This window comes from Pelodiscus sinensis, chromosome 7 (assembly GCF_049634645.1).
Source record: "Pelodiscus sinensis isolate JC-2024 chromosome 7, ASM4963464v1, whole genome shotgun sequence".
In the NCBI taxonomy this organism is placed as follows: Eukaryota; Metazoa; Chordata; order Testudines; family Trionychidae; genus Pelodiscus; species Pelodiscus sinensis.
The window spans coordinates 10,648,579-10,672,116 of record NC_134717.1 but is presented as its reverse complement, the minus strand read 5'-3'; the positions used below and the strand labels follow the sequence as shown (position 1 = coordinate 10,672,116).

Sequence of the window (23,538 nt, the reverse complement as noted above, 5' to 3'; positions counted from 1 at the left end):
AAATGGAAGATGAGCTTATCATGTAATAACATGACCCCAGGAGTTAGGGCTTTAAGAAAAAATACAAAATGTTGCAAGACTCATGATAAAATCATGAGAGTTGGCAACACTGGAAAAGGGAGGTGAGTGAATTTGTTGGTGTCACAGCATTGTCTGTCCTGGGGCTAGTTATTGGTGTAAGATTTCCTGAGAAGTTTTCAAGTCAAATTTCTCTCCCACTTGAAAATACTGGGGTTTCCAGTGTTGCTAATGAAGATGAAATGAGCATGTTTCTTGGTTTGCTTCATAGGCCCCACTGAAGATATCAGCCAGGCAATGAGAGAGAGATTGTTATTTCATAGAACCTGCAGGGGGAGCTCACACAAAGGGCTGTCTTGTGAGTCCTGTGGAAATGTTAAGTATTGTTTGGTTTAGTTAATTTTGCTATCACAAATAATTTTAAATTAGACCAGATATTAGGATTCGGCTAGCTAGCTGACAGTTTTCCTATAATTAAAATGGTGTTACTTAACACTGAATCAATGATTTTCTACCCATTTGTGAAAAATATCACCCTGATAGTCCAGTGATCGCCATTATATTAATGGCTCTTTAATTATCGCTAAAGTTAGCATTCCAGCTTATTTTCTTTAATTGGAGTGTCTCTGACTACCAATGACTTTTAATATGATAATCAGGTTAATAGTCATGGAACTCACCATAATTTAATGAAACTTTGAAATAACTCTAGCGGGTTAAACTACATGAACCCACAATTCTCAATGTCTCCCACATTGATAATTCCCCACACAGCTCCGTACAATCTGGAGACCAATTAAGCATTAAGAATTTCTAAGTGACTGATTATTTTCTTATTTTTTTTAAACACAATTAACTTGCAGATAAATTCCAAGGTGATTTTCTTTGTAGTCTGTGCCTCTTGTGCTACATGAATGGAAAATGAAAATACACACTGGACAGTGCTAAGTGCTACAAAAATTGCTTTTAAAGGAGGAAATTAGTTCTTCATCATGAAAGACTCAAGAGTGCCAAGCATAGTGCAAAGAGCATTCTCACAAAACTTTGTTAAAGCATTTATTCTAAGTTCAGCACCCCACTAAGATCCAAAATGAAGCCACTAAGTTAATTTCCATTTGTGAGTAAGGACATAAAACTGCATTTACACTGCCCTATCCATACCTTGGCAATAATTAGTTCCAATTACCTCAGTTCAAGATGTACATAGCATTCTAAGCAAGCTCCAAAAGCAGTGGTATTTTGCCAGGAAAGTCCACTGTTGACTGGGAGATCCAAGGCTATGTCTACACTATGGCTATGTCTAGACTGGCATGATTGTCCGGAAATGCTTTTAACGGAAAAGTTTTCCGTTAAAAGCATTTTCGGAAAAGAGCATCTAGATTGGCACGGACGCTTTTCTGCAAAAGCACTTTTTGCAGAAAAGCATCCGTGGCCAATCTAGACGCACTTTTGCACAAAAAAGCCCCAATCGCCATTTTCACGATCAGGGCTTTTTTGCGCAAAACAAATCTCAACTGTCTACACTGGCCCTTTTGCGCAAAAGGGACTTTTGCCCGAATGGGAGCAGCATAGTATTTCCGCAAAAAGCACTGATTTCTTACAGTAGGAAGTCAGTGCTTTTGCGGAAATTCAAGCGGCCAGTGTAGACAGCTGGCAAGTTTTTCTGGAAAAGCGGCTGATTTTCCGGAAAAACTGGCCAGTCTAGACACAGCCTATGGGTTTTTTCCGGGATACCGCCTGGAAAAACACTGCTGTGTCCAGAGAACTCATCTACTCTTCTGCTTTTTTTTGCAGACGAGCAGATGCATTCTTTCGGAAGCCCTGCCTTTCTCCTCCCTCAAGGAATTTGTGTACCTTTTACTGATAGATCATTGTAGGGCAGACATAGCCCAAGTTAAGCAGCAGACCATTACTGAGAGCAAGGGAGGGTCCTGTCTCCTGGCTTCAGATCCTACTGTCTGACCCTCTCACTACAACTCATTGGGAATTCTCCAACAAACAAATGATTTGTAGAAACATTCTGGTTCTGATGACCAATAGCTCTAAAGAAGCCTCACATATGGACTGTCCTGAAGACCCAAGGGCTTCAATGGTCTGCATCTCTGGTAGGGCCCTCTATGTGGACTGCCCCAAGATTTGAAGTCTCCCAGCTGCTGAGCCAGGAGCTGAGTCCCAGCTAGAGCCAGCAGGGAGCCACAGAGCTCTGAGACCTTCCTGTCACAGACTGGGAACTGTGGCTCTCAACCTCTGGCGCTACTTGCTCAACCATGTCTCCCAGAACATCTAGGTTCCTCCTGACTCTCGATAGTTGGCTAGGGCTTATGAGGAACCAGGAGCCTAGCTGCTGTGAGACCCATGAGCTTGGTCTCCCAGGGTCAAAGTCATTTAGAAATTTGTGAAGCAAAATGTTTCCATTATTTCAAAACATTTTTTGTAGATTTCTCTTTTGCAGGAAATTTTGGAATTCAGCTTTGCACTCTGAAGTGGTGCTGCTTTGTTTGTTTGTTTGTTTGTTTTGTTTAAGAATTTCATCATTTCTGCTCCTCAGGAAATTCTAACGTTTGACCAGCTCTAATAATAAAATCTGCCATGTCAATGAGCATTTTACAATAATGACTGTTTGCTTAAGAATGGAGAAGACATAAAAGGATTTTACATAATCCAAACATAATTCAGATCAATAGGATTTACAGCTTCATTCCAAATGATAAGAGAAGGTTATGAACCCTGCGCAGTAATCGTGGTTCTTTGAGATGTGTTCCTTATGGTTGCTCCACTTCTGGTGCACATGCATTCAGGGGAATCGACAATCTTGTTGGGCCTCTGGGCAAGGCTGGGGGCAGATCTGTGTTCCTGGAAAGATTGAAGCCTTGGGTGGAAGGGGCAGAGCTGAGGGCAGTCATCCCTCAGTGCAGCCTGGAGCACAGCACATCCCCTCCTCAACCCTCAGTGCTGCCTAGAGTTCACCGAGTACTACCTAGAGTTCACTGCAGTAGCAGTGGCTGAAGTTCTAGGCTCTTGTGAATTGCTGGGCCCAGAGGCAATCATCCCCTTTGCTTCCCCTCCCCCTCCAATGGAAAGCCTGTATATTAGTAGCCCTAAATCTCAAATTAGTCTCCACGCTCTGGTTTTGTTTGATATGAGAAAGTATCTCTTTCCTTTCAGGATTTCAAAACCATTCCTTTGTGTTGCACAGGGAATAGGGCTGCCAGATGCTTTCAGAAAAAATACCGAACACCAACAACAACAAAAAAAGCATGCCAGGAAAAAGTTTGTTGAGGAAAAAAAAAAACCCAACAACCCACTGTGGCTCCTGTAAAAACCGGACAAGAGGTGAAAACACCAGACTGTCCAGTTCAATACCGGACACCTGGTAGGTGAACTGTTGCCATAGTTCCTTCTCTAGGCATGGGGCGCTTGACACCTTCTTCCCTGGCCCAGACCCTACCTGCACACTATTCATTAAAATCTCTGATTGAAGACATGTGAGGCACATGTGCACCAGAAGTGGAACATCCATAGAGACGCCACTCAAAGAAGAATGTACATTATCTAACATTTGCTTTTATGTAGTGCTCACTACTTTGACTCATAAGTCTGACCTTAACAAAACTCCCTTTTTAAAAAAATTTCTTTTAACACCCACTAATATGAGAGATGGGCTTGAAACCGAATTCTGGTTCCCAGTACCCTCAAACTCTGGGGAAACTGCGATCCAAACATTTCCGTTGTCCCCTCTCTATATAGCAAAAAGGGATCTAAATTTAATAGACTAGAAGATTGCCCTGGTATCACTCTGGCCCTTAAACTCAAATAAGTTTTATTTTTCTTCATTTAAATCTTTGATCTGGGGTGGGTGGAGCCTGAGGGGCTCCGTATGCAGGCTGCCGCTGTAAGAGAGGACTACCCCAGGCCTCTTTCACTGTAGCAGGGTGGGGGCAGGTACAAAGTGCTCTGTCCATGGCTGCTGCAGCAGGCACTGCCAGGGAAGGGGTGCATGTCTCCTGGCTGCAATATATAGTAGATAGCAGTCCCTTTCTCCACCCTTGCCTCCTGCAGGCCCAATGGGGTTTAAGCTGTCCCGGTCCCTATCTCTGGCACCATGCTGCCCCCCCAGTGGTAATTTTGCAGAATAACTGTCCTTTATGCCAGTCCTCTTCCTTTCCATTTGATGAGAAACAATTGCATTCCAGGCACATCCATTGTCCTGGCACAACCAAATCCTGACATTGCTTTAAATCATGATAAGAGGAAGCTGCCTACCAAATTTGGTGATCCTAGGTCTTATTGTTTAGGAGGAGTTCTTGAACAAACAGTCTCCTGGATGCTGAACAGGAAGACAAATTATTCTTGGAGAAATCAGTTCCCATGTATTTTGAAAATGGGGAAGTTGGTCTCAAAATTACTCTATATTTGTAAAATATATAGTAAGAAGACTAGCTAATTGCCTGTGATGAGCCCTCTCTTTCAGTGCATGGTCAACACAGTGATAAGTCTGCTACCGGTTCCACTTCCTAAAACCAGAACTCTCTGGTCTGGCAACATCCGTGATGTTCCTGGATGAGAGAGCCCGGTAGCCTAGCAGCAGGAGGGCACTCCAGGAGTGGGGCCAGGCTGAAGCAGCAGAACAGGGCAGAGATCGGAGCTGGCGGCAGCCCCCAGCAGCCTGCTGAAGTGGGGCTGGAGCTGGCAGCAGCCGCTGGCAGCCTGTGGTACTAAGACTGGGTCCAGGGCAGCCCCCAGCAGTACAGGACCAGGACAGCAATAGCTCATGGCAGTGCATAAGCAGTGCCAGAGCCTATAGGCTGGTGCAGGGCAAGAGCCTGTGCCCTTGGCAGCCCATGGCAGAGGGACTGGGGCCAGGGCTGGAAGAAGCTCCCAGTAGTTCATGGTAGTGTGGCGTTAGGGCCCTGGGCAGCCTGCAGAAGTGGGACCCGAGCCCAAGCCCTCGCAGCCCCTGGTAGCCCATATAGAACCAAAAACAGCCCCTGGCAGCACACGGCAATGGGGCCAGGATCAGACCCGTGACAGCGTAGGGCCAGAGTCAGAGCCTGAGGCAGCCTGCAACAGTGTGAACTGCTGTAGCCTGCAGACAGCCTACTAGGCAGTCTGGCTAGGGCCGCAGCAGTGGGACCAACAACCCAGCAGACAACCCAGGAAGTAATGCCTCCCCCAAACTGACAGCACTAAGAGTTGGCAGCTGGGGACGGTGGCAGGGAACCTTCCATGGTCTGGAAAATGCCCTGGTTTGGGACTGATCAGGTCCTGAGGGTACGAGGTCCGATCTGTACAAACACCAGCTAGTACTACTACTATCAGAACCTACTGCTAGCTTTATCTTCAGTGATAGTGGCTTGTATTATCATGCTGAAGGTCTCGACTTCCATGCTCATGGATTAGTGGTGGATTGTTACAATGTCACCATCACAGGCACTTAGCCACTATGTTACAAACACACTCTCAAATTCTGTGGATGTTTGGGTTCAGATCCACATTATTTTTTCAGCCTGAACATCAGATCAACAAACCTTCCCCATGGCATGCAAATAAGAGTGGTAGCAATTCTGCTTCAAAAAAACAGAACATGTTTGCTAATAAAATGGTTCATTAGCAATTACAGAAACAAATAAACAAAAAAACCCTCCACCTCCCAAAAGGTATATCTGAACAATTCCTTTTTTCAGGAATCCTCAGACCAAGCCATAAGAAATAGGATAGGGCTGGTAAGTAGTGCAGAATAGTATCCTGGCAAATATTACAGGTTGGACCTCCCTTGTCTGGCACCCTTGGGACCTGACTGGTCCCAAGCAAGGGGATTTGCTAGACCAGGGGAGGTCTCTTTCCTCATGGCCCATGCTGCCCTGCTGCCACTGGACTAGGGCCCCAGCATGGCCCCACTGCTGCCTCAGCCCCTTGGGACTTTCTAGCAGCCACTGGCCCTGCTGTTGCCAGGGCTGGAACTTTGCAGCCACTTGGCTCCGTAGCCAGGGCTGGAACTCTGCATCTACTTGGCTCTGCAGTCGGTACACAGCAGCCCCAGCCTCGGCTGGGGCCAGACCTCCATGGCCTCTGCTCGGGTTACAGCTCCCCGGCTGTGGCTGGAGCTCCATGGCTGCCACTGGGGTCACAGCTCCCTGACCGTGGCTGGAGCTCCCCACCACTGTGCCTAAAACTCCTCGACACCGGGCTTACAGCTGAGTCACCGGTCCCCTCTCCCACTGCCAGATGTCCCTGTTCCTCAGCTTTGTGGTCCAGCAATGGACCATAGATGCTGCTGGACCAGAGAGTCCCAGTTAAGGGAGATACAACCTGTACCATGATGAAAACAAAGAAAATAATTAGCTTGAAAGAGCCACTAATTATATACATGTGTCTTGGTCTTCTGGACTCAGACAGAAAGGAACCACCTATTGAATCAACATCTCTGCTTCCTCCATCTCCTTATTTTTCCTTGGCACTCTCGCCTCCAAGCATTGATCATGTCTGATTCTGCTTAGCAGAATCGACAAGATTACAACTAGAGATATACTAAAATCAACCTCAAGAGTGATTGGAAAAGGCCCAATAAAAATATGAGATAAGATTTCATAATGAGCTTTGCTCAACATAGTACGCAATTCTCTTTACAAATAGTCTCCCTATGAGCTGATACACACTTAAGAAGTATTTTTCTAACAGAATCTTTTGGGTCTTTATTTGAATGAAGGGAAGGTAACCAATTATGTGTGTAACAAAATGCAAAGAAATCCAGGCATCTAAAGGAATGACAAGGCTAATTGTATGGGTATGAGGCCCACAGAAGTTACCTACTTATTAAAGCAAAGCAATCCATCACTTACATGAAATGTGACATACATGTTGGGGTGCCAGTGCCACCTGTCCAGTTTTAAATGGACTCAAATACAGTAAAGTGTGAGAAGTTCCACATGAAGGACATTTGAAGCTAAGCAAACTTTTGAAATTTCCTTTTCCCAAAATAATAATGTTTGTATTGGAGAAACAGTCAAAGTCACTTCCTTAAGAATAATAAAGCTTTCAAGTATAAGATCTTGATCATCACCCATTAAAGTCAGTGGAAAGATGCCCACTGAATTTAATGACAGTTTGATCAGACCCACGGTCTTTGCCATGCATCTAATATGAATTTCCCAGTATTTCCACGAAAAGTTACTGCATAAGTTCTAAATGAATTTAAAGGGCTTGATCCTGCAGAGACTTACATCCAGGCATAACTTTATCACCTGGACTTCTAAATATCTATTAATTTGGATACGTATGTAAATGTTTACAAGATTATGAACTAAAATCTTGACCCCACAGCCAGATTTAGCTGTTCTTTTGATCATTGTTTTACAGATTAAGACCCTGGTTAAGATACTTTATGCATGTGCTTAAGGGTATGCCTACCTAGCAAATAGAAACCCGTGGCTGGCCTGTGCCAGCCCACTTGGGATCACAAAGCTTGGGCTGTGGTGCTGTTTCATTGCTATGTAGAATTCTGGAGCCTGGGCTCTAGATCCCTTCAAAATTTGAGGGTCACAGAGCTCCAGTTCCAGCCAGAGCCCATCTACACAGCAATGAAACAGTCCCACATCTAGTGTTCCCTGTAAACTGGGAGCTTGTGCAGCCACTCAGGAGAGATTTGAATGTTGCCCAGATATCACCTAGTAGAGCACCCACGAGGTTTTGTTTCTACTAGTGGTGCACATTTGCACGTGTCTCAGTGCACATGCAAGTTTATTCCACACATGGATGGAAAAAACACACATGTGGATGGAAACGATTAGAGTGAACATTGCCTACAACCCAAGCCCCCTGAGCCCAATTTGACTGGCACAGGCTAATAGCAGGGTCTTGTTGCTGTGTAAACATATTCTAATTTGTTCCCTATTAAACACAACTCTCAAACAAATGCTTAACTTTACTTTTAAGTCATGAGAACTTCACCACATGCTCAAGTGCTTTGCTGAATCAGGACCTAAATAAGTAGCTTCATTTTTAAGGCTTTAAAAATGTATTCATAAAGCATACAAGATGTGCATTATGCACAAGTCAAGATTTCTGCAGAACCTTTCACTTTTATGTTTTTGGGCCAAGTCCTCAGCTGGTATAAGTTGTGTTGCATGGTACAGGGTCTTTTTCACATGCACCAAAGCAACTCACTGATCTGCAGCCCTTCGTGGCTTGCTGCAGAGTTGCTGGGCTTTCTCCTTGGTCACCACCTTTTCCTTGGTCATCTCCATCCTGACCACCCTTAGCACAGCCCTCCAGTCAAGTCATTACAAATGTTTAAGCCCCGTCTACAATGAAAAAAGTGAACACATTATTAAACTGACAAATCAGAATTAGTACAGAAGGTGGGGTGAGGGAGAGGGAGCCATTCATTCATTGACTCATAATTCATTGACTATTCCCTCCCTCCCTCTCCCTCCCTCACCCCACCTTCTGTACTAAATCTGATTAGTTAGTTTAATAATGTGTTCACTTTTTTCATTGTATTCCTTTGGTATATATGGTCATACCAATTTTCTTCCAGAATATGTTCTGAGGAAGTGGGTCTGGCCCACGAAAGCTCATCACCTACTAAACCTTGTTAGTCTTTAAAGTGCTACATAGTTTTTCCTTTTGTTTTAGCAAGATCAGACTACACAGCTACCTCTTTATTACTATTCCCCATTCCTCTTGTGAAACATGATCCCTAGGACTGCCTGTGTGAAACCTGGCCCATTATTTTAGAAGCCTATCACTGGAGATAGCTCCACTTCTGTGGTTTAGCTCCCCAATCCAACTCAGCTCAACCACTCTCTGCCACAGCCAGCCCCCAACCTGCTGGCTTCCTGCTTTACGTCCCATACCCAACACAGTTGTTGAAGTGCAGGACTAAAGAAACAAGGCTCTTGGCCCTTAAAGGAGCAGACCATCCTGTTACAGTGTGGCTCCACTGAAGCTAGTTCATATCAACTCAGGATTTGGTCCTTTGACTCTATTTATATCATCTCAGTATTGTATTACCACAATTTTTCCATTACATACGTCTATGTATATGATTCATACAGCCCACATATATACACCAGCAGCACCATCACAGGACCTAACCAGATCAGCTATACTGTCACTGGTACATTCTCCTGCACATCTACCAACGTAATATATACCATCATGTGCCAACAATGCCCCACTGCTATATACATCGGCCAAACTGGACAGTCCCTATGTAAAAGAATCAATGGACACAAATCTGATATTAGGAATGGCAACATACAAAAACCTGTAGGAGAACACTTCAATCTTCCTGGACACACAATTGCAGATCTAAAAGTAGCCATCCTGCAGCAAAAAAACTTCAGGACCAGACTTCAAAGAGAAACTGCTGAGCTACAGTTCATCTTCAAGTTTGACACAATCAACTCTGGATTAAACAAAGACTGTGAATGGCTCGCTAACTACAAAAGCAGCTTCTGCTCTCTTGGATTTCACACCTCCAGATCAGCTGCTAGAAGTGGGCCTCATCCTCCTTGATTGGATCCACCTCGTCATCTCCAGCCTGATCCTGGCCTGCATATTTATACCTGCCTCTGGAAATTTCCATCACATGCATCTGACGAAGTGGGTCTTTGCCCACGAAAGCTTATGCTCCTACACTTCAGTTAGTCTATAAGGTGCCACAGGACTCCTCGTCGCTTTTGCAGATTCAGACTAACACGGCTACCCCTCTGATACCAGTAATACAAAGTAAAGCAGCAATAATTTCATTATTGAAGGTGGGACTAAATATCTTTTCACAATATTGGTAGTGAACATTTAAATTTGCCTTAATGATATTCAAATATATTGTGTGCCTCTGCCTTTTAGTTTAACTTTGATGAAGCATTATGCATCCTACTATGTTTATATGGTTCCTGACATCAACTACTCCTGCATACTTGGAAAGGATTTTCAATCCCTTCCTGCAGAAACTGGCCTCACCTGTGCACATATGATCAACTGAAGAGAAACTACTTGCTACTGAAGTGAAAACTAATTTATTGGCTAGGCAGGGAGTATAATATTCAAAAAGATGAGCAAATGTCTCAATAGAACATTTCTGTTATAAATAAAAGCATAAATAATTCAGGGGTCAAACTGCAATTGCAACCTCCATATAAGGGATTTCCCCCCTCAACTTTCATAAATTGAAAAAGACAAAAATTAAGTTTAAGAACTTTTACGATTTTGGTTATGATAGTCACTGTTTCAGCTTTCAGCTCAATGTGTGAGAGTCAAGTCATTTTAAACAGCTGCCAATAAAAATAAAACAGCCAGACAAATGTTTGCTCTTTTATATCTAAAATGCGGAATTTCCTCACCCATATTATGCTGATCAGAGAACCAGAGTGGTAGAATAGTCACAGGTTTAAACTCTGACATCTCATGACACTTTATACTGAATAACTTTAAATCAGAAATACTAACTTTCTGCTGAATTTATTTCTAGCTCTCATGAACAGTGGACAAATCTTCAGTTGAAGGTCTACTTTGAAAAATGATTCCTTAAAGATCAGAATGTGTGTTCCCAAGTTCATTATGCCTTGATGATTTTCACACCAAATGAGCTCAGTCTGTAAGTAAAAATATGTTCTCTAGCTGCCAGGCTAGCAAATGCAGCCTGAGCTCTGAATGTCAAGAACAAATTTTCCCAGTCATGCATCATTACCAATGATACATATTCTGCAGGGCAAACTAAGCCCTTATACACACCTGTGTAATCCCCATGAGGTCAGTGGGCTTGCACAGGTATAACTGATTACACCTCAGTAAACAGTTCTGTCAATGAAGACATAAAATGTTTTATCAGTCATTCCAGTTCTTCAGAGGTAATGGCATTTTAACATAATGATAGTATAATGTATGAAGAAGCTATATCAAGCCACTTTTAGTGGTTTCAAAAAGTTACAATTTTTTCTCTATTACCATTATACTCTCTATCTTGCAGGGTAAGACAAACCTGGTTTGATAGGAAGAGTGATAGAGAGCTAAAAATTATTTAAAACAGTGCTAGAGTATTTTTTGCTAGAACGTGTGGTGTCTCTAAGACAAAAGACATTGTGGTGTGAGTTAATGGTGTTTATTTGGGATGACTTGCATAACTCTCTCCTGGCTTTGCCTCTTGATTACCAAAGCCAACCCAAGCCCATGCTGATGAAACCTTTAGATTTAGACCATTCCATACCATAGTATATTCCTATAGATAGTTGAGATTGTTCATTTTATAATATGCTCGTAAGGACCCAACTCCTGCCAGGTATGAGCCTCTTATCGTACATCTACACATAGCTAGGAAATGAGATTCCCAGTTCAGATAGAAATACACACATAAGCTCTTCTTGAGTTAGCCCCTAAAATAGTACTGTGGCCACTAAGGCTCAAGTAGAGCATATATGCAGGGATTCAGGGTGATTGTACTTGGTTGACTAGTCTGAGCTGGTACCTGTGCTGCCACAGCCAAATTGCTATTTTTAAGTGCTAGCTTGAGCTGAGTCACTGCAGGTATGTCTACCCAAGCTGGGTACATGTCCCAAAGGCTGTGCAAACACCACCTCAGAAGGTTTCAACTCAGGGGAATAGTTGGCATTCACACAGTAATGGCTGAAATTTGCTGCACAATTAATTTGACTATTAGACTTTGTGCATTGTATGAATTTCTGACAACCAGGTTTTTGTCATTCAAGACTTAAGGGTTGAAGCAATACATAAGTAAATAAAAATTTTAAACCTCATCATCATCTCTCTCTGGTGGATTCCTGCTATTTTAGATAATTTAACCCTTGCCATCCTCAGTACTTACAACTGAACACGTTGGTTATTCCCTGCTATAATCTCTGTTAAATAATGGTTGAAATACTCCTTATTTTAGATAGCCAAAACAGTTGCTCTTGTAATAGTGGTCAGGGAGCATTCTCATGTGGTGCCAAGACAAGGAAGTTGAAGCATTCTTGAAATGTTCTGTGTCAAAATTGGCAATAAAAATAAAAAGCAAACTTGTGCAAATGCAAAAATCTTCACCAGAACATTCTGACTGCAATTATTTTCAGATCTGTTCAGTTCTGATATTCATGGAGGAAGTGTAAGAATTGGTAACTAAGTATCCAATCCTGGCAGCAGGAAGCTGGAAATAGGACAGTACAATGTGTTCATATTTCAGCAGAAGCGGACTGTGGAACTGTTTCCTCACAGTTAGAAGTGAACAGACTTTGAAGCGATAACTGCTGATTTGGGGAATAGTTTTTACACAGCAAGACGTACACAGTCATTTGGCTAATGACCTGCCCTCATGCACTGAAAGATAATAAGTATGCTGAATGCTCCCTTTCAAATATGATAGGAAGGAGCCAAATTTTACCATTTTAGGACTTGTTATATTAATCCAGGAAAGAAATCTAGAGCAAACAAGTCTCATCTCTAACGCTGATAAAAGAACCAGTAACGCCTATGATAAGTACTTTGTATTCCCACACACAAGATCTGATTCACTTTTAAATGCCGTAGAAATCACATTCTCAGCCCTATCTTAGAAAGCATGCTTGGCATCCCCCTCTCACTGGCCTGGTTCACTGACTCAGAATGCTACAAGGCACTGAAACAAGGACAGTCTTCTGTTAAAGGTAACAAACTAGGACTTAGGAGAATTCAATTCCTCAGGAATTCAATTCCTAAACAGCCTCAATTCACAATCTTCTACTTGCAGTCCTCATATGTTCTGCTCCTATGTTCCATCTCTTGTGCATTCTGCTGCTGTGTTGCTGGTCCAAATCAAATCTGGATCAACAGTGGTCAAACCTTCATGGGTGTTTGGCCTTCTTAGTGGGCAATTGTCCATACAATAAAAATTAATACCAATTCCAATCTTGTCAGCAATCCCAGTAGAGTCAAAATACCTAGAAATCAAAGTACTGGCAGTCCCCGGGTTATGTACAAGATAGGGACTGTAGGTTTGTTCTTAAGTTGAATCTGTATGTAAGTCGGAACTGGCGTCCAGATTCAGCCGCTGCTGAAACTGATCAGTTTCAACAGCGGCTGAATCTGGACGCCAGTTCTGACTTACATACAGATTCAACTTAAGAACCCCAGGCATCCCCAAGTCAGCTGCTGCTGAAACTGATCAGCAGCTGATTCCAGGAAGCCCGGGGCAGGGGCTTCCTGTAGTCAGCCACTGGTCAGTTTCAGCAGCGGCTGACTTGGGGACGCCTGGGGCAGAGCAGCTGGGGTGCTGCTGGGTTGGTCCAGTAGCGCCGCCGCTTCTCGGCGCTACTGGACCAACCCAGCAGCACCCAAGCTGCTCTGCCCCAGGCGTCCTGATTCAGCCGCTGCTGAATCTGACCAGCAGTGGCTGAATCAGGACGCGTGGGGCAGAACAGCTGGGGTGCTGCCCGGTTGGTCCAGTAGCGCCCAGAGCGGCGCTACGGGACCAACTGGCAGCGCCCCAGCTGCTGTACCACAGGTGTCTGGAGCAAAGCCACGGAGCACAGGGGCAGCGGGACAGCCCAAACGCGCCGTGGCTGTCCGCTGCCCGCGTGCTCCGCGGCTTTGCTCTGCTTTGCCCCCCCCCCCCCGTCCTCCTGGTCTGCAGACCAGGGGAATGGGGGGGGGGGGGCAAAGCAGAGCCAAGCCTCGGAGCGCGTGGGCAGCGGACAGCCCTGTCCGCTGCCCACGTGTTCCGCCGCTTTGCTTCCTCTCCCTGGTCTGCTGGAGACCAGGGAGAGGAACCCCGTTCGTAACTGCGGATCCGACATAAGTCGGATCCGCGTAACTCGGGGACTGCCTGTACTCTGCTATTTCATTTCAAAATATGCTGCTGAGAGAAGGAAAAATAAGTATGAGTTTGGAAAAGGAAGATGCCACAAGTGATCTTACTTTTGCCATAAGTGCTGGAACTAGGGATTATACGGGTGCTCCTGCACCCCCTGGCTTGAAGAGGATTACATTATATACAAGGTTTACAGTTTGGTTCAATGGCTTTCAGCACCCCCACTATAAAAATTGTGCCAGCACCACTGCCTCTTGCTGATCTTTTTAATCTTTTTCATGCTGTTATTCCAGAAAGCCATTGAGGATCCATTTCCAGGAAATGCCTCTCTGCACAAAAGCACTGACAGCAGTTTTTAAGGAGACATTTACTATTGCTCTTCTTAATGGACTGTAATAAAATAAACTGCTTCCTAATTGCAAGAAGGATCATGTCATCAGCTCTGTAATGTCACTTTATTACAGCACATACTGCATCAGAATTTTTGAGTGTAGCAAAAAAGAAGTAATAGTTGAAACAGTTAATGTAGAAATGTTTGATACTCCTGGTTAAGAATGCACAATTAGGATCCCCTCTCTCCAAAGAAAAGGCAGCACAGTTGTACTACTTACTTTTGCACTGCAATAGAGTTAGTGTCCTTTTTCTTAACATACAGGGTACATTGCAGGCATGCTTACTGCTATTCACCAAATGTTCAAAATTGGAGAGACAGAGTGGAGCCCATAAATGTTCTTCTCTCCAGAGGGGAATAATCCTTTCACATGCTGCTGCTGTACTTTGATAGCTACTAAACAACCACAACAGCCATTGACTTCCATGGGAATTGAAGATTCTTAGAATCTTTGAAGAATCACTCAGCAACTCAGTAGGTCAGACCATATAACGGGAAATATGGAGCTTCCCTTGCAACTTCAGAATATTACACAAATAGGGCTTTTTCTATTCTTCGGAAAATCAATAGTTTTTTCCACTGGCTTCAATGGGAGCAGGTGCAGGGCCATCCATGATTGATCTTTAACCCCAAATTTCCTTCTTTATTGGATGAATATTAAGCACCAAATAAGTAGCCAGCTTTTCAAATGAGTTCATCTTGCTCTTTTCACAATCTGTTCTTCATTTGGGTGACTAAATGGAGACCGAGTTCTTTTGAAAGTATAATCCCAATAATCCGGTCTTGCACTGATTTAAAGAACTATCCTACATGTCTCTATCTTACTGGCATCCTAGATATTAGATCTTGGGGGCAACTAGGCATAACAATACTAGTGAGCAGCATTTTTCTGCCTGCCAGCCTTTGAGTGGAGAAATGCCAGTTCAAGCCACACTAAATGCCATTTTAATATATAGCCAGGTCTGGCCCGACTGTTTTTTTGGTGCCCTAAGCAAACTATGATTTTAGTGCCCTCCCCCACATTCAATACAGAGAAAAATTAGAAGTCTAGAATGAAGTTTTACCATTATTTACTTGACATTTGAAATGAATAATGTAAAAATAAAAAAATATTTTTATTGATTTTTTCTACTTTTCATTGACCCTAACACAACTACATCATATAAGGAAGGTAAACCACCCAGTAGCTGACATTTTACAGTTCTGATGGTTTTGAGTTGTACACAGTGTTTGTGGTCATTGCTATAAACAGGTGCATTTCAAGTTGCAACTCTCTTCCTTCCCAAGGAACCGATTTTTGGGAAGCTATGAAAATCTGTATTCCTTGATATAGAATGAAGTCTGTTTTTGAGTTATAACCCTTTTGCACTGGGCAAACTATTTGTTAAAACATTTAGAACTTTGCTTTTCCTGCTTTTGCTTTCATGAATAAGACAATAAGTTGTTCTTTGTGAGCACAGTATCTTTGGGATTATGGCTTGTCACATGATAGAACAGATGTTGTGGGTTGCTAACCGGCCTTCACTAAGCAGTGAGTAACACTGTCTGAACTGTATGACTAGCCAAAACTGTGATATTGAGAATGACTGAATTGCCACACCCCGCCTTCAGGCAGAAAACCCAGACGGCACTCTTTTGAAGCTATGCTGTGACACATTTTAACTATATTTACATATACAGCCATGCTCCACAATGTGAAATAAATAATGTAACTCAACTTTTGACATAGCAATGCAGCACTGTTTTACAAGTACTGTATTGTCTACTTCCTTTTTTAAGAGATAACATATGAATATATTTTTAAATAGAAAACAAATTCACTTCTGTCTGATTTGGTACCCATTAATGCCTAAAGCCCTAGGCAACTGTCTAGTTCTCCTATATGGTTGGGCCAGCCCTGTATATAGTCTTTAACATATCCCACCCACTATAATTCTACAAACAGAAAGCTGATGCTTACAACCCAACCACAAATGAAATTTACCCAGTAGGTCTTTCTATGGGCAGTGTTCATTGGTAGTGTCACCCAGCGATTAGAATATTGTCTCTACTTCCCCCACCTCCAATGTCTTTCACTGGTCTGCAGTGATCTGCCTTCGGTGGGTGTTAGCCCAACCCTCTGGTCCAATCTCACATTAGCCATATCCATCTCTGGGGAAACAGAATCTGAAGGATGGCATCAAGCTCCTCATCTTCAAAAAGGAGGGCAACACCTTCAGTCTGCTTACCAACCATTTCAGGTGTACAGCCTCAGTCGCTGAGTTGGCCAAGTCTTTATTCTCTTTGAGTTTCCAAAAGAGAAAGCTTTAAGAGGGTTTTTTTTTCATAGAATCATAGAACACTAGAACTGGAGGAGACCTCAAGAGACCATCAAGTCCAGTCCCCTGCCCTCACAGCAGGACCACGTACTGTCCAGATCATCCCTGATAGGTGTCTGTCTAACCTGCTCTTAAATATCTCCAGATGATTCCACAACCCCCGTAGGCAGTTTAACCACCCTGCCAGGCAGGAAGTTTTTCCTCATGTCCAACCTAAACCTTCCCTGCTACAATTTAAACCCTTTGCTTCTTGTCCTATCCTTAGAGGCCTAAGAGAACAATTTTTCTCCCTCCTCCTTAAAACACCCTTTTAGATACTTGAAAACCACTATCATGTCCCCTCACTCTTCTCTTTTCTAAACTAAACAGCACCCAGTTCTTTCAGTCTTCCCTAATAGCTCATGTTTTCTAGAACTTTAATCATTTTTGTTGCTCTTCTCTGGACCTTCTCCAATTTTTCCACATGTTTTTGAGGCCTAATCAGCACAGAGTAGAGTAGAAGAATGACTTCTTGTGTCTTTGTCACAACACTCCTGTTAATGCATCCCAGAATCATGTTTGCTTTTTTTTGCAACAGTGTCAAACTGCTGACTCATGTTTAACTTGTCATCCACTATGACCCCCAAATCTCTTTCAGCAGTATTCCTTCCTAGACAATTACTTCCTATTCTGTACATGTTAAACAGATTGTTCCTTCCTAAGTGGAGTACTTTGTATTTGTCCTTATTAAGTTTCATCCTATTTACATCACGCCATTTCTCCAGTTTGTCCAGATCATTTTGAACTATGACCCAATCCTCCAAATCACTTGCAACCCCTCCCAGCTTGGTATTATTTGAACAGTTAATAAATGTACTCTCTATGCCATCATCTAAATCGTTGATGAAGATATTGAACAGAACCGAGTTTTGTGTCTTAAGTAACAAGACAGTTGGTAGGGGAGACCTGGCCTCCCACTCCACCATGTTCTGGCCCAAGGAAGCAATGTGCAGCACCTCTTGGCTGCTTCCTACACACACCATCTCACTAAGGTCAGACATTTTAACACAATAGGAAAGAAAAGGAAAGCAAGTGAATTGTAATCCTCTTTGGGCTCAGCATGCAGGGTCTTTCTCTCACAGAAAGGTTTACGTAGTATTCTTCATGAGCTGTCAAGCTAGGTCTCACTCCCTGTCATGTTAGGCCCCTTCTGAGCTGTTTGGCTCCTTTTAAGCTCCATCTCTAGCTGGAGCATGCTCTACAGGTGGGTACAGGTATTTCAGTCCAAAGTTGCTCCTAACCCCTTCATTTCCGTTATGGATTTTATACACCCCATCACAATCTCATGTTCCTAGGGTTGCCATTTTTTTTGGAATTTATCTTTTCCAATGGACTTTGAAATACACTGAGGTGTCTGGACAGATGTGTGCTCAGACATATGTCATGTCTTGTCTCCCACTGATGACTGGCCCCTATGGTTATCACAGCATGCCGGTTACAGCAAAGGGAATTCTTTCTTACCTCAAATAATACAGGCTTGTGTTACTGGGTTCAATCCCAGCAGATAACCATGTTGTCTGTATATTTGTGGTCAATATTTATTGCACCATAATGATGATTTCCCATTCAGATATATAGAGATATTAAAGAGGATTTGGACCACCCCATAATAATCAGGAAATGCCTAAAAAATTCGGGGTGGAAGCCAATCCTAAAATATTTCCAGAAGGATTGGCAAGTACACAACCTGATAAAGACACAGGTTTTTTTTTGTCTTGTCTGGTATTTATTCAAGTATAAGGCATGTGTATGCTTCCTGATTTTTTTATCCTCCTTTTCCAAAAATCAACCAGCCAATTAACATTTCTTAGATATTTCTAGCATCTATGTTGACTGTGGTTTTCTTTTAAACAATATTCCGCTTAGACCCAAACTGCATTTTTCATATGTTACTGATGATTAAAAACATGTATCCAGTACAAATACACTTAGCTAGTTTTGGTTCAAAGATGTGAATATATACTTGGAAAAGAATTAATTTATTGGTCAATGAGCGTCAGAGACTGGAGGCTGCAGTATGTTATTTATCAGCAGCTCGTTTCAGTCAGGATTGCATAGTATGTGAATTACTCTGCCAATGTTCCCCACATGGTTGACCTGACTGAATCACTGTCTGGTGACTTGAGCCGCAAGAAGATTTTAGTCGCCATCTGTAGATTCAATCTTGGTGCAGTGCTTTTGCTCCATGTGATATATTTGTTGTCCTCCTTCTGCCCCACCATGGGGGAAAAAAAACCAAACAATAATTGACTTGAGAAATAAGTTTCTCCACAGACAGCTGCGCTCCTTTTCCAAGCTATTCCAGTGACAGAAGCACTGAGTGGGACTGCCACCCCCTCCCTTTCTTCCAGTAAATGTGTGAGCTACATAGCAGATGACGACTTTACAGACCGTCTGGTTCCAGCCTGAAGCTGCTAATCACTCAGTAGAAAAAACACTGTTACATTCTTGGTGGTATCTAAAACTTTTGTGGACACTGAAAGAGGTTCAACTGGGCTGACCCAGACATCATAGGATTACTAACCCTATCCTGAGAAAATGCAGTTGATTTTCTTCATAAAAAATACTAATACTGAAAGGTGGACTGTCATGGGAGGTAGAGATGCTCAGAAGCCCTTTGCTTTGAATAATTTAAGTGACTACCCAGTAACTTAAACATATCCTCACACGTGGTGACAAGAGGGAATCTCCTTGCTTTGAGGGCAATACTAATGGTATAAAAATACTGAGAGACTCAAAAAATAATCTACCCTGAAAACGAAGTACCTGTCCTCCTCCCTGACATGTTCCCTTGTTTCACTCTCTCCATCCAATCTTAATAGAAATGCTTGTCAGGCAAATGAAGGCACTTTCTTAGCCCACTTAGACAGAGGTGTATGTGAAGAATGGAAAGTTGTTCTCCATCCCTTTGTTCTTATAACTGGGTTTCTAAAATGCCACTCAAGTACCAAAGAGAGATATTAAGGTCTTAGTTTATATTCAACTTCTCACACAGCACGCTGAACTTGCAGTGTTATCAGAGTCATTATTCAGTGGTGACCAAATGAAGGACAGATCCAGGTTACAAAAAAACAGTAACATACCTCCCCCAGGGGTATGGAAAACCCAGTCCCTTCTGCAGAACTTTCTTGCCTACTGCTTCTGCACCTATCAGGAGAGGGCAGTGTTTAATAGGCTAATTGAGAGATCAGGACCCTTTAACCTTAAACACACACTCACACAGTACATTAGGAGCAGTGGCTGTTTATATGATGGACTCTGCACATCTATGATGGAGTTTAAGAATCTGTGAAGTATGGTATATGGTTAATATTAGAAAACAAGTCACAGCAAACTGACCCTCCCGCTTTAAGAAAGTACAAGGCTTTCCTCTGTTGCAATCCAATAAGAAGGCAAGGGTAGCTTTTCAGCCAGGTCACACAGTACTTGAATCAAGGTTTGGTGCTTAGTTACTAAAATGACTAGGATGACCATATCTCCCTATGCTGCCTACCGACTGGTCTTTTATATGCTCCCCCCTCTTGCTGTTCTCTTCCTGCTTTGTCCCTCCTCTCCACTTCTCCCCCATCAGAAAGGAGTTAAAAAGTTCCTCTGGGTATAAAGCTTCAAACCAATGCAATTTGTGTGGCCTACTAACCCTGAATGGGGGCAGGTCTGTAGAAAGGAGGATCCCTATAGAAAGGAGGATCCCTAATGCAGCACAGCATTTGGAAGAAGCAGGACTATAAATCAGAGCTCCTTGGCCCCTGGAAGCAGGGGTTGCTGCCTGGGGAAGTGGACTGCGCCTTGACTGAAAGCCCTCTCAATAAGGAGTAAGGCTGGTATTTTTCTCTTTCTCTCTTTTCTTTTGGTCTTCCCAAAGGCCTAGACCTCTGCTTTTTGTGGGTTATGGAAACACACTGACTTTTTTTTTTGGACTACCTTAATTCCCTTTAGAAGCAGGCAGCTGTCCTGAGTAGAACAGTCAGAAAGCTGTGCTCTGCACTCTGAGCCAGAAACAGTGTCCAACCTCTTCTGAAGGGGGTGCTAGAACAGCACAGCCTAGTACAGGGCCTAGAAAATCTGAGTCAGTCTCTTGAGTGCCTATTTAATGTACACTAATACAGACTCTCTAAAGGAATCAGCTGCCAGCAAGACTTAACATCACTATAAACGTTTGCAGATCTCCACCCATGTTAAAATACAAGTCACCAGTGGCTGTTTAAGGAGAGGTTCTTGCCTGCTCCCTCTCAGAATCTCTGTGAGGGCCTCCCACCACCATGCCCAAAGATCATATTCTTACTGGTAAGCTCAGAGAATATCTGACAAACACAAACCTGAAGTGTACTCTAGTATCTGCTCACAGGACTCTTCTAAGCCCGTATTCTAACATGAGGATGTTTGTGACATGTTAAAGCATCATAATGCCAATATTCAAAACACAATAACCATGATGTGCATATTCGGGATGGGTAGCATTGAGTTGGTTGACTAGTTGAGAGGGCCCCAGATAACCAGTGCAGGCTCTCAGATGGGCATCTGCCAGTAATACATGGAAAGAACCTAATTTGTCACAGGCAAATAGGTATGTATTGTAAGGCTGCCAATTTTCTATTCATACAAAATGAAAACCCTCGCCTTGCCCCAAGGCTCTGCCCCTGCTCATACCCACATCCTCCCTCCCTCGCTTGCTCTTCAACACTCTCCCTCACTTTCACCAGACTGGGGCAGAGGATTGTGGGTTCTGGGGTGGGGCCAGAAATAAGTAGTTCAGAGTGTGGGAAGGACTCTATGTTGAGGGAGTGGGTTGTGTTGTGGGTTCTGGCTGGGGTTGTGGGCTCAGGGGTGGAGCCAGGGATAAGCAGCTTGTGATGCAGGAAGAGTGGCTGCGCTGGGGCTGAGGAGACTGGAGTGCAGGAAGGGCCTTAGGGTTGGAGAAGAGGGTTGGGGATATGGGAGAAGGAGCAGGCTCCAGCTGGGGATGTGGGCTCTGGGATGAGGAGTTTAGGGTGCAGAAGGGGCCTCAAAGCTGGCACTCAGGGTGGGGTGTGGGATCTGGGAGGGAGTTTGGGTGCAATAATGGGCTCCAAGCTGGGCTCAAAGGGTTCAAAGGGTGGAAGGGGTCTCAGGGGCTTGAGGTAAAGGAGGGGGCTGCAGGTAGGCAGCACTTACCGTCAGGTGACTCCCAGAAGCACACAGCCTGGCAGTTGCACAATGGGAGCTGTGGAGCTGGCACTCAATGCAGGGACAGTGCATGGAGACCCCTGACCCCTGTGCATAGGAGCTAGACGTGCCAGCTGCTTCTGTGAGCCACATGAAGCCAGGGCAGGAAGGGAGCCTACCTTACCCCACTGCACTGCCAATCACACTTTTAGCAGCACAGTCCCTTTTCAACTAGGCATTCCAGTCAAAAACCTGATGTCTGGACATCATTGTTCCCTGTAAGCTGTGCGTTTGTGCAGCCACTCAGGAGAAATTCCAATGCTGCTCATCTGATTAGTAGAGTGTCTGCAGTTAGGTTTTTTGTTTCTACTGGTGGTGCTCAGTCACACATGTCTCAATGCGCATCAAAATTTTATTCTGCACATGGATGGAAACAATTACAGGGGACATTGCTGACTACCCTATTGTATTGTGTTGTCTCTCCACTCTTCCAAACGGTTCCCTCTTCATGAACTGGGAAGAAATGGAAATTTTGGATTCCTACAAATTTTCCATTCTTGCTTAAAAATGGCACTGGGCAATAAGAAGCTATAGGAGGAAGCTCTATTTGAAAGTAATAGAATAAAAAAATTGTAGGACTGGAGGCAATCAGAAGAGACTTTCTAATCCGGTCCCCTGCACTCAAGCATTATTTAGACCATCCCTGACAGACATTTGTCTAACTTGCTCTTAAAAACCTCAGTGATGGAGATTCCACAACCTCCGTAGGCAATTTATTCCTGTACTTAACTGCCCAGACAGTTAGGAAGGCTTTTTTTTCCCTAATGGCCAATCTAAACTGTCCTTGCAGCAATTTAAGCTCATTGCTTCTTAATGGCTGGGGGGAGGTGCTTACTTGCTCTTGTGGCTGCTGGGTTGCAAGCTCTACTTTGTTTCCTCAGATCACCAAACCAAGCTCTTGCCTCCTTGTTAGTCAGCCCCAAACTGAACCAGGCTTCTTCCTTTACTCCCCTCTCCAGGCCTGGCATTGGTTGCAGGTACAGTGGGCAGAGCTAGCTGGGTCCAGAGACTTTCTTTGAACTCTGGGGTGCCAAGCACTCTATTTTCCACTCCCTTACAGGTTGTTTGACACAATTTATTCTTGGGAAATCCATGCTGTTACCTATCACATCATCTTCCATATGCCTCCAAACTGATTGCTTAATTATTTGCTCCATCATCTTTCCAGGAACTGAAGTTAAGCTGACTGGTCTGAAATTCCCTATGTATCCTTTTACCTCTTTTTATAAATGGGCACTATATTCATTTTTTTCCCGTCTTCTGGAATCTCTTCCAACTTCTATGACTTTTTGAAGATAATTGCTAATGACTCAGATAGCTCCTCAGTCAGTTCCTTGAGTATTCTAGGGTGTATTTCATCAGGATCTGGTGACCTGAAGACATCTATCTTGTCTAAATAATTGTTAACTTGTTCTTTCCTTGTTTTAGCCTCTGATCCTACCACATTTTTACTGTCATTAATTCAATTATATAATACGTTAGCTGTTATCCACTATTATTATATTACTGATATTAATAATGATTGAAATAATCATTTACATTACAAAGCGCCTGTGATAGATAGGTGCCCTTTTCTAGACATCCCAGCCATTCAGTTAATTGACTGTAAAGGGTTAAACCCAGGGACAGAGGGTATCCAGGAAGTGTTGGCAGGAGAGCCAATGGGAAGAAAGTGTGAGATTTGAATTGAAAAGCAGGTTCTGCCTGCTCCAGGGCTTTTTGTGAGTTCAGAGCACAAACTGGGGCAGAGATGGACTGAGTCAGAAATAAAGCATAGAATTTTCACC

The 23,538-nt window shown here is 43.4% G+C and overlaps 1 protein-coding gene and 1 long non-coding RNA gene across 8 annotated transcripts in view; both read right to left on the bottom strand.

The window, feature by feature from the left end:
- Positions 1-23,538, bottom strand: part of KALRN (kalirin RhoGEF kinase) — a 790,448-nt gene that overhangs the window by 441,181 nt on the left and 325,729 nt on the right. The window lies entirely within an intron of this gene.
- Positions 18,510-20,205, bottom strand: LOC112543797 (uncharacterized). Its single transcript, XR_003087037.2, has 2 exons — positions 19,633-20,205; positions 18,510-18,759 (listed from the first exon to the last, which is right to left on the bottom strand). It is a non-coding gene; the product is annotated as an uncharacterized LOC112543797 (long non-coding RNA).